A 10,000-nucleotide genomic window follows, 5' to 3' on the forward strand; every position below is an offset into this window, starting at 1 on the left:
TCTGACAAAAAAAATGGCGTGATGGGTGATGGGTGGTGGTGATGGTGCAGGAGGTAGGTTGTGATGGTGTGGGTGATGGGTGGTGGTGGTGATGGGGTGAGGTAGGGTTGTGATAGGTGGTGGGTGGTGATGGTGGTGGGTGGTGATGGGTGGAGGAAGTTGTGATGGATAGGGTGGTGGTGGGTGGTGATGGTGGAGGTATGTTGTGATGGGTGGTGGTGGTGAGGGGTGGTGGGGTGGTGATGGGCAGGTAGGTTGTGATAGGTGGTGGGTGGTGATGTGGGTAGGGTGGTGATGGGTGGTGGTAGGTTGTGATGGGTGGCAGGTGATGCAGAGCGGGTGGTGATGGGTGGAGGTAGGGCTGTGATGGGTGGTGGGTGGTGATGGTGATGGGTGGTGATGGGTGGAGGTAGGTTGTGATGGGTGGTGGGTGGTGATGGTGATGGGTGGTGATGGGTGGAGGTAGGTTTTACGGGTGGTGGGTGATGGGTGGTGGTAGGGTTGTGATGGGTGGTGATGGTGATGGGTGGTGATGGTGGTGGGTGGTGATGGTGATGGGTGGTGATGGTGATGGGTGGTGATGGGTGGTGATGGTGGTGGGTGGTGATGGGCGGTGATGGTGATGGGTGGTGATGGGTGGTGATGGTGGTGGGTGGTGATGGTGGTGGGCGGTGATGGTGGTGGGTGGTGATGGTGATGGGTGGTGATGGTGGTGGGCGGTGATGGTGGTGGGTGGTGATAGGGTTGTGATGGGTTGATGGTGGAGGTGTTTGGAGGTCCTACTTTAGGGTGTGTGTGTGTGTGTGTGTGTGTGTGTGTGTGTGTGTGTGTGTGTGTGTGTGTGTGTGTGTGTGTGTGTGTGTGTGTGTGTGTTCTTACTTCACCTTATATGTATCCTTGTGACTTTCTCCTCTTTCTCTTCTTTTGTCTTTATTTTTATTCTCTGACTCTAGTTTTTTCTCCATCTATTTGGATCTTAATTCTGTATCTATATATTTTTCTATGTTCTATCTCTGTCATTCTGTCTTTAATCTGACTCTATTTCTGTCTCTCTATCTTTAATCTGTCTATTTCACCTATTTAATCTCCCTGTCTCTATCTTTAATCTGTCATCTCTAACTCTATCTTTAATCTGTCTATCTCTGTCATTCTATCTTTAATCTGTCTCTCTATCTTTAATCTGTCTCCATCTATCTCCTATCTTTAATATTTATATCTGTCTCTCTATCTTTAACTTGCGTATCTCTGTCATCCTATCTTTAATCTGTCTACTTCTGTACGTAGACAGTTGTTGACTCATCAAGAAGACGGTCAGAGAGGTTGTAAATATCTGTATATGGTTAACTTGGTGAGCCAGATGTTACCGTGAAATTAACATCGTCAACAACTGGTGAGGTCTTCCTGGCTACCTCCTGACTCTCCTACTCACTAATACTCACTTATACTCACTAATATTCACTCATACTCACTAATACTCACTAATATTCACTAATATTCATTAATACTCACTAATACTCACAAATACTCACTCATACTCGCTAATACTCACTAATACTCACTCATACTCCATACTCTCACATTCCTATGCACACACACACACATACACACACACAGAGTACTACCGTAGTCCTCATAACACCATCTGTGAGGAATTACTACACCATGAGGTCCTCATAACACCATCTGTAGAGGAATTACTACACCACGTGAGGTCCTTCATAACACCATCTATGAAATTACTACACCACGTGAGGTCCTCATAACACCATCTGTGAAATACTACACCACGTGAGTCCTCATAACACCATCTGTGAAATTACTACACCACATGAGGTCCTCATAACACCATCTATGAGAATTACTACCGTGAGGTCCTCATAACACCATCTGTGAAATACTACACCACGTGAGGTCCCTATAACACCATCTGTGAGGAAATACTACACCACGTGAGGTCCTTCATAACACCATCTCTGTAGAGGAAATACTACACCACGTGAGGTCCTCATAACACCATCTATGATACTACACCGCGTGGAGTCCCTCATAACACCATCTGTGAAATTTCTACCACGTCAGGTCCTCCTAACACCATCTGGGAGGGAGTTACTACACTACGGTTTGCTGTTCAACACCTACATTAATCTGTATGTTCACTGTATGTTCCTTTACCTTTCTCTAATGAAGGCTGTTGTTAACCACCAATGTATGTAATAATCATTTATGTCCAATGTATATTTTCGGCCTTTGGGCTGCAGAACTTTCAAACCAATAATTATTATTATTATTATTATTATTATTATTATTATTATTATTATTATTATTATTATATTATTATTATTATTATTATTATTATTATTATTATTATTATTATTATTATTATTATTATTATTATTATTATTATAATACACCCCCCCCCCACACACACACACCTCATCCAGCCCATACGTGCACGAACTGATCGCTATAAGAACAGCCCAGTCACAACCATTGTAAAAATTATCAATAACTTGTAATAAACCAGTGTATTCACTCCCAGTAAATACTACTTCTTGCACTGTCACTATGTTGAAATGCCCTGTAGTTTGAGCTTTTCCCCATCTAGTTATTATATATCTTATTTGTATCACTTATGTTATTTGTATATTATTTGTAAATCGAAACCCATTCCCCAATTATGTAACTGTATATTTTCAGCCTTCCGGCTGCCATGTTCTTTCAATAAACCGTTAATTATTATTATTTACACACACACACACACACACACACACACACACACACACACACACACACACACACACACTGTCACATTTCAAATAATTCAAGTTCAATTCATGTTTCTCTTTACTAAATAACTTAAAAGGTCAGTGATATGAGACCTGACCTGACCTGACCTAACTTAACCTAACCTGACGACTGTTCTCCCACTTGTGCTGGGGGAGAGAGAACATCACTTACTTGGGTCAACTAATAACAAATAACACCCGAGAAAAGAACAAGGTGAACAAACAGTGATATCTCGCATAAGAAAACTGTGCGTGTGTGTGTGTGTGTGTGTGTGTGTGTGTGTGTGTGTGTGTCATTATCATCACCTTTAGTTGGTTGTAGTGGTGGAGGAGATGGTGGTGGTGGTGGAGATGTTGGTGGTGGTGATGGAGGAGATGGTGGTTGTGGTGGAGATGTTGGTGGTGGTGATGGAGGAGATGGTGGTGGTGGTGGAGATGTTGGTGGTGGTGATGGAGGAGATGGTGGTGGTGGTGGAGGAGACGGCGGTGGTGGTGATGGAGGAGGTGGTGGTGGTGGTGGTGGTGGTGGAATGTTGGTGGTGGTGATGGAGGAGATGGTGGTGGAGATGTTGGTGGTGGTGATGGAGGATGATGGTGGTGGTGGTGGTGGAGATGTTGGTGGTGGTGATGGAGGAGATGGTGGTGGTGGTGGTGGTGGTGGTGATGGAGGATGGTGGTGATGGTGGTGGTGGTGGTGGTGGAGGAGATGGTGGTGGTGGTGGTGGAGGAGACGGTGGTGGTGGTGGTGAAGAAGGGATGATGGTGGTGATGGAGGAGATGGTGGTGGGGGTGGTGGAGGAGACGGTGGTGGTGGTGGTGGTGGTGGTGGTGGTGGTGGAGGAGAGGTGGTGGTGGTGGTGGTGGTGGAAGAGACGGTGGTGGTGGTGGTGAAGGGAGATGATGGTAGTGATGGAGGGTGGTGGTGGTGGTGGAGGAGACGTGGTGGTGGTGGTGGTGGGTGTGACCAACGAGTTATGTAGGTCAAGACATGAGGCTGCTGGCGTTCCAGGACCCCAGTTCGACCCCCCACACTATACCTGCTCCCCCCCTCCAGCCAGGCCTCCCCCAAGGACGTGGCCAACCGGTCTTGCTGACGGACCCGACCAAAGCTCTCCTCACGTTCTGCTTCGTGTGTGTGTGTGTGTGTGTGTGAGGGTAGGTAAGAATGAAAGAAAGATAAAAAAGGGAGAGAGAGAGATCAACAATGTGGGAATCAACTTTTCATTTCATTCTTTATATATCCGTACTTTTCAGTTCTCTCTCTCTCTCTCTCTCTCTCTCTCTCTCTCTCTCTCTCTCTCTTTCATTCTTTCATTTTCTCTCTTTTTATATATTGCTCCTCAGCAAGCGTCACACAAGCATACTGAGGCGAGAGGAATGTATGTACTGTATGTATGTATAAGAACATAAGAACATAAGAAAATAAGGAGTCTGCAATAGGCCGGTTGGCCTGTGCATGGCAGCTCCTGTCGAGAGTTACTACCACTCTCTATCATCCATGAATCTATCTAGCCTCCTTTTGAAACTTTCCAGCGTTCCAGCACTTACTACAAAGCTGCTAAGCTTGTTCCACTCGTCCACCACCCTATTTGTGAGCCAGTTCCTTCCTATCTCCCTCCTAAACCTAAACTTATCCAACCTAAATCCGTTGCTCCGAGTCCTATCCTGCTCGGACATTATAAGAACTTTATCTATATCCCCTTTATGTATGTATGTATGTATGTATGTATGTATGTATGTATGTACAGGTATGTATGTATATATGAATGTATGTGCTGCATGCATGTACTCATGTATGTAAGTCCTCGATAGTGTACACGTAGTCCCACCTGTTGTAACCATAAAGTGACAACAGGTGTTAATTATCTCTGTAAATATGACCAAATATTTCCTTCCTTTACCTGATGCCTACTGTCACTACCTTCCTCCTCCTCCTCTTCCTCCTCCTCCTCCTCCTCCTCCTCCTCCTCCTCCTCCTCCTGAAGACGTGTGTGACCAGGGAGGGCCTTGTTCTCCCCTCTCCTGTAGAAGGTGAAGACGCCCATGGCAGACTGAAAGCGATAATTTGAGTTGATAATGAGTGACAATAATTAGAAATTGGGGCGTTGGTCATGTGGTGGGAGGGTTGTGTCATGTGGTGCCATGGTTGTGTCATGTGGTGGGAGGGTTGTGTCATGTGGTGCCATATTTGTGTCATGTTGGTGTTGTTTATGGTGTCATGTGAATATTTATGCGGTGTAATAGTTGTGTTTTACTGATATTTATGTGGTGTCATGTATGTGTGTGTGTGTGTGTCATACAGGTATTCATGTGGTGTCATATGTGTCATGACAATATACAACTGGTATCATAACTGTGCCATGCAGGAATTCACAATGTGTCAGATATACAGAATAAGTGAGGTATTTCGTGACATCATTTCAGTTAAGGAAATTTGGATAAATTCACCATAATTTGTATACACTCGACCAACTCTAACAGGAAATCGACGTAATGCAGTGGGTAGGTACAGTACACCTCCCACTTAGCCGGCCATAGTATAACAATAAGGTGTCATTTTGTTCCATTTACACCCCTCAGAAACACACACACACACACACACACACCTGACCACCACTACCACTTCCGGAAACAACCAAACAGGCGACGTAACTATTCACCATATGTTTGGAATGCGAGTCTGATATTTTTCTGACGTTCATTGTAGATTTCCTGAAAAGATTTTTTAATGTGTGTGTGTGTGCGTGTGTGTGTGTGTAGTAGCAGTAGTAGTAGTAGTAATAGTAGTGTGTGAAGGTAAAGCGAAGTTAAGGTAAGAGACAGGTAAGGTAAGATATAGGTAAGGTTAGGCAGGTAAGGTAAAGGTAGGTAATGTAACACACAGGTAAGATACAGGTGACACACAGGTAAATATAATGAATATAATCGAACTCGGAAACTTTCTTAAGTAATATAAATTCCAGTAGAGATGTTCAGGTGTGCAGTACAGGTGTGATCATTATACCTGACCGTGTGAGTGGTGCCAAGTACGTGAAACTAAGTCAAGAAGCGTGTGTGTGTCAGGTGCAGCCACTGAGAGGGTGACCACCTTCTTTGACTATAACTATTACTGTGGTCTTTCCGCGTGACAATGAGTCCAAGTGTGTTGTGTGGGTGTTGTGTGTGTGTGTGTGTGGGTGTTGTGTGTGTGTGTGTGTGTTGTGTGGGTGTTGTGTGTGCGTGTTGTGTGGGTGTTATTATAGCTGTTTGAATCAACTGCGAAATGTCGGATTACCTGGAGATTAACCTAACCTAATGCTACCAGGGGGAGTGACGTTAGGTTGAGTTTATGACGTAGGACAACCTGATTGGCTAACGTGAGTATTGAATTTATGACGTAGGATAACCTGATTGGCTAACGTGAGTATTGAATTTATGACGTAGGATAACCTGATTGGCTAACGTGAGTATTGAATTTATGACGGAGGGTAACATGCTTGGCTAACGTGAGTATGGCGTTAATGACGTATAAAGATATGATTGGCTGACACGAGAGTATTCAGCGACTTTTATTACCTTATCTGTAAGTACGTCATCACTATCCTATCACACCTGTCTACACAAGTTTCACTACAGTCCATCGCTCCACAAACAACACAGCAATTTACTGCATTTTCGTCTGTTCCCAAAGAAATCTTCCACACAATTACACGAAGAGTTACAAAAAAATCATCACCTGTCCACTTTCTAATCTCATCTGAACGAATGACCGAAATCCGGGAGAGTCCATCCACTAATTAGAGGTAATGTTTGGGATATTTATCTATAAAACAAGACAGGTAGAGAAAGAAAGAGACACAGGACAGATGGAAGAGAAGGAGAGAGAGAGAGAGAGAAACAGACAGGTAGAGAAAGAGAAAATGAGATTGATAGATAGATAGATTAATATCACGCACCTCCCTACCATAATTATTTAATACAAAGGGTAGTCATGGTTACGCCTTGTTGTCATTAAGATCATCTGTTTACATATGGCTCCCACTGGTAAAACCTTCCTGGCCACACGTCTCCCCACTTTCTCACTTCTTGTCTACGTAAACATAACATTATAATGGTTACTTTTCTTTTAGCGTACATGTGAGAAGCTTGGCTGTAATGAACGTTCTTTACCCTGGAGCCATCATGAGAAAGAAAACGTGGAGAAACTTGAAGACTCGGAGAAACTTGATAGGTATTGTTAAGAGGTTGGAAAGTATAGTAAAGAGTACAGGTTTGATGAAATAAAGACTTTGGTGATTTTTAAGGTGAATTAAGAATGGCGAGAATGACTTGAAATACTTCTGAATGGAGTTTTTTTTTTATATTTAAGGAATTAAAAAAAAATGAGGCGACGTGGGGTCATACTACACTGTTTTATGTCTACGTTCATTTAGTATATTTTTTAACAAGAAACTCTTACGATTTATTTTGTGGTGTTTGAAAGGGTAAGAGTGGAGCAGACGGTTAGCACCTGAATGTGTTTGTAAAATTCGTACATATTTTTTTTTGGGTGATGTTAATTAATAAAATCAATGCGTAAAAATTTTTATTTTAATTATAATTATTTTTTCCCTTTTCTCTATCTACGACCATAAATCACTTTTAGTGGGCAGGGCATGAAGGATGAGGGAAATTTCGGGGTAAAAACACGGCGAAAAATTTATCATTGGACTCTAAAATCAAGTCTCTACGTGCTTTGTACGCGAATAAATTAAAATTAACCGGAAACATTCAGCAGAAAATTCTGCCGTGGCAGCGCGTGCTGTCATCCGCTCGAAAACAAATAAATTATGATTCAGGTCTCGCTTAACTTGTCAATAAACGACTGAGCCTCATATCAGGAGGTTTATTACCTTAAATATAGGATTGATTGTCTTTTTTGTTTTGTTTTAGGCGTCACTATTCAGAGTCGTGAGTCTATGACCTGCGCAAATCACATATTTTGTTCTATTCGCTCAAAAGGTTCTAATACCTATTCTATTTATAAGTGATGAGGCTTCATATAGTTGGACTCTTAACCCATATTGTTGGGTTTTGATTCATTTCCAACATCTTACGAGTTGCATTGATTAATAAGTGAACTGTATGTTAGCATATTTATTGTTGTTCCTCAAGGAGGAGAACAGAGAGAAAGATAACCTTAATATATTTCAATGGCGTTATCACTTGTTATCTGTGCTTGTGGAGGATGAAGACCGTCTGCAAGAGTTCATCTGTCAACATGGACTAGTTGGCAGGACGTGCAAATGTTCAAAATGCAGCAGAGAACTGACAGTGAAGGAGAAATATGAGTTTCAGTGCAACAACCGATCGTATTCTCACATAAAAAAGAAAGCAAATTTCACCCTGCCGCTTCAAGATCGTTGCTTTCATTGGAACCAGATATCAAAGTGAGTTCTTTGCGCTTAATTTGCCGGGGGTCTGGGTAAGGTTAGGTAGGTTTCTTTGGTTGGGATGGTTAGGTCAGGCTCCTTAGGTTCTGTGCATTCTTGTTTCCATTTTCGTGTTATTTATCATACAAATAGTATCTTCAGAAATTTTGGTTCAATTCTATAAGGTATTTCTGGTGCTAACCGTCTGTGCCACCTTTACCTTTGAAAGAATCTACCACAGGATATCTAGTTAAAATAATATAAACTTACTTTGAAATATTATGTTATGTTCCGTACTAAGAGCAGCGCCGACTGTCGAATCCCTTGTTTACAAATGGTGACTGTTGGACTACGGAACTAAATTATTTATAAAAGCTAATACTGTATAAACCAAATTAACTCAAGCAAATCTAATAATCGTACATTAAATTTGAGGTAAATTACGGAAAGTTATGTTAGTTAGTTTGAGTTCAGTACACTATAAAACGGGGATATTAAAACAAAGACAAAAGAAAATACGTCCGTGGTCTCATATTGTTTCCCACAAAGCTTAAAATTTTTCCTGTTTTTGTTTACCTTACATTAAGATAAACAAGACACAGACACTGAAGTGATTATTAAAAAAAAACTTGCGTCGTCATTAAAGGGGTAACTATGGAAGATGAAACGACATGATAGCGGCGATAAAATGGATGGGAGATATTTATACGGTTGTCAACAGGTGGGAAACACTCAGGAGAAACTAGACAGAACTGAGCTGAACCGTGGGAAGATTCCGAGCCATCGTGAAGGAGTTCTTGAGTGCGGTGAGATGAGGAGAGAGGGAGGGAAGAAGGGAGGGAGGAAAGGAAGGAAGGAAGGAGGGATATAGAGATTTCGGGAGTTAAAGGGTATATGCATGAATAAGGGATGCAAAGAGAGAGAGAGAGAATTAAGTTATTAAGACATTGATGATGGGAATCCCGGTGTGAGAAAGTGGGCCACTTACCGGTTAAGGTAGAAGCATGTGAGTAAGTGAGTGAAGAGATGAATGACACCAGAACTGATGAAATTGAATGAGTAGATAGAAACGATCAAGACCCACCCACCCACCCACCCCACCCCACCCACCCCCACCCCAACCCACCGCAGCCCAACCCACCAAAACACATCACACCATACCCCAACCCACCCCACCCCACCCACACACACCCCAGCCCAACCCACCACACCCCAACCCCACACCACACCACACCACACCACACCCCAGAACTCATTTGCTGCCAACACTCCTCATTGTCATTCCATCTTTAAAACATTATGATCAGCTCTGAGTGTTACCTACGCGTTCAGGAAAACTAGGTCTTCTGATTACAGGTATAGAGCAGCTAACAGGTAACAGAGAAGAAGTAGTCTAAAGGTATTATTGTGAATATTTAGATTATAACTGATAATAATCTAAAGGCGAAGAAAAAATCGTATTGTAAAGACTGACATCACATTCAGATCGATCGAATTACACTGGCGTTGACAAATTACGTGTGAGAATGTGTGTGTGTGTGTGTGTGTGTGTGAGTGTGTGTGTGTGTATGAGTGTGTGTGTGTGTGTGTGTGTGTGTATGAGTGTGTGTGTGTATGGTGTGTGTGTGTGTGTGTGTATGAGAGGTGGAAATATCATCACGTTGGCGATATTTTTATTATCTCTGGAAATAATCGTGTATACAGGTTTAGTTTTATGTATGTTTAGAGTAATTTTTTGTGGGGGAGGGTGATGGATGGATGGAGAATGACGCGTTGAAGACCCACCATAATCACTGTCACACACCAGGAAGGCTTCGTCCAGCG

General features: G+C 42.5%; 1 protein-coding gene across 1 annotated transcript in view; it reads left to right on the forward strand.

The window, feature by feature from the left end:
* The window catches only part of LOC121861357, a 58,488-nt gene that overhangs the window by 44,192 nt on the left and 4,296 nt on the right, over positions 1 to 10,000 (forward strand). The gene's annotated exons all lie outside the window — the stretch shown is intronic.

Source organism: Homarus americanus, unplaced genomic scaffold, assembly GCF_018991925.1.
Source record: "Homarus americanus isolate GMGI-L3 unplaced genomic scaffold, GMGI_Hamer_2.0 scaffold24260, whole genome shotgun sequence".
NCBI classification, from domain to species: Eukaryota; Metazoa; Arthropoda; class Malacostraca; order Decapoda; family Nephropidae; genus Homarus; species Homarus americanus.